Genomic DNA, 2,149 nt, shown 5'->3' with positions numbered 1-2,149 from the left:
AAATGGAGTTTGGGCTGTCTAAGTTGATGTTTGCCAGTGGCCTGGTGACTGGGCAATGTGAAGTAATTTGGCAATACTGCATGTCACTTAAGTGAGCTCTTAAGACTGCACGTATGCCTAGACAGCCTTCCATTGGACAATAGGCAGGCAAGTTTCTTTGGGTAAATCTGGTATCTTTTATTACACCAACTAAAATAGTTTGAAAAATTCTTCTTTGCAAGCTTCCAGGTACAAACACCCTTGGTCAGGCTCAGGAAGCATCTACAGTCTGTCTGTGCTCTTCCTGGATGGAACAGAATAGAAGCCAGAGGCCAGTATGCAAGTGTGTCAGTTAGCGAAAATGCAAATTAAGTCAAGATAACTTTAAATGGCCCTTAAAGGCGTTCACATTGTGCACCCTGGTGTGATTTCTGTGAAGAGCTGCTCCAGCCAGCACAGGCTATTTCTGTGAAGCATTGATGTTTTTATTGCTTGTCCCTAGGACTGAAAGGGCAAAATGGCAGCATGAAGCCATTGATACTCTTCAGATGCACTGGTTATAGGTTAGATATACCTGTGGCTCTGGCTCTGTCAGTCAAAAGTTGATTAACAAAGTTAACAAATATTTAAAATTCAGACTTGAGGATGTATTTTAGCCCATACCACGTCTGTGACAGGTGGGGGTTCAGTCTTCTGGAAATGTCTGTTCTTATACAGAAGTGTCTTTTTGATTAGAATCGTAGAATAATAGAAAATTAGTGTTGGAAAGGACTTCAGAAGGTCATCTAGTGCAACCCCCTGCTCAAAGCAGGACCATCCCCAACTGGATCATTTCAGCCAGGGTTTTGTTGAGCCAGGCCTTAAAAACCTCCAAAGAAGGAGATTCTATCACATATCAAGGTAGCCTTTTCCAGTGCTTCACCACCCTCCTAGTAAGAGAGTTTTTTTCCTAATATACAACTAAACCTCCCTTGCTACAGCTTGAGACCATTTCTCCTTGTTCTGTCATCTTTCATCACTGAGAACAGTCTAGCTCCATCCTCTTTGGAACCACCCTTCAGGTAGTTGAAGGCTGCTATCAAATCCCCACCTAGTCTTCTCTTTTAAACCCAGTTCCTTCAGCTACTCCTAATAAATCATTTGCTGCAGACCCCTAACCACTTTTGTTACTCTCCATTGAACTCTCTCCAACTTGTCCACATCCTTTCTGGAGTGGGGGGTCCAAAACTGGACATAGTACTTCATATGTGCCCTCATCAGTGCAGAATAGAGGAGAATAATTACTTCCCTGGATCTGCTAGCAATACTCCTACTAATGCAGCCCAGTATGCTGTTAGCCTTCTTGGCTGTTGACTCATATCCAGTTTATTGTCAACTATAACCCCCATGTCCTTTTTTGTAGAGTTGTTGCATAGCCAGTTGGTCCCAAGCATGCAGTAGTACTATTGTTCCAGGGCCGGCCCACTATTTTTGGGGGCCCTCTATAAGAAATAAGAAGCCAGCGGTAGTGGCAGCAGCAGTGGGGAGGATGGTGAGCAGCCAGATGTGAAGCTGGTGGAGGTGAGTGGCCAGATGCATGCACGCCCCACCATGGGAAAGTCTGAGTGGGAGGGGAAAGGGCCAAGGAGGGAGTGGCATTGCCTGGTGCCACACCACCTTGGCAACCTCTTAGCTCTGGCCCTGGATCTTCTCTTGGCTCTGGCCACACCGGCCCCAGCCCTGGCTGTCTCCCAGCTCCAGTCATGCCAGTCCCAGCCCTGGCAGCCTCTTGGCCACACCAGCCCTGGCCCTAGCTGCTTCGGCCACCTCCTGGCCCTGGCACCTGTCCTGGCTGTCTCTCAGTTGCACTGGCCCTGGCCCTGGCCCTGGCCCCGGCCCCAGGCCCAGCTGCCTCCCCACCCTGTCCCTGGTTGCCTCTCTGCATCAGCTGGGGGGAACCAGAGTCAAGGCCTGGAGCAGGGGCAGACTTGACTGCACTGCTGGGTTGGAGGGAGTGGAGCTCCTGGGACCCCCTGCTCTGCATTGTCCCCAGGAAGAGCCTGGTGGCTCTTCCAGAGGCACGGCACTGGGCAGCCAAGGGGGGGCATGTGGCCCCCCAATCTTTGTATGGGTGAGGGCAGGCCACAGCTGCAAGCTGGGCTTAGCCTCTGTTCTGTGTCTCCGCACCTCT

Source organism: Gavialis gangeticus, unplaced genomic scaffold, assembly GCF_001723915.1.
Source record: "Gavialis gangeticus isolate Ggan-Ray unplaced genomic scaffold, GavGan_comp1, whole genome shotgun sequence".
NCBI classification, from domain to species: domain Eukaryota; kingdom Metazoa; phylum Chordata; order Crocodylia; family Gavialidae; genus Gavialis; species Gavialis gangeticus.
Note: the sequence above shows the minus strand (reverse complement) of the source record.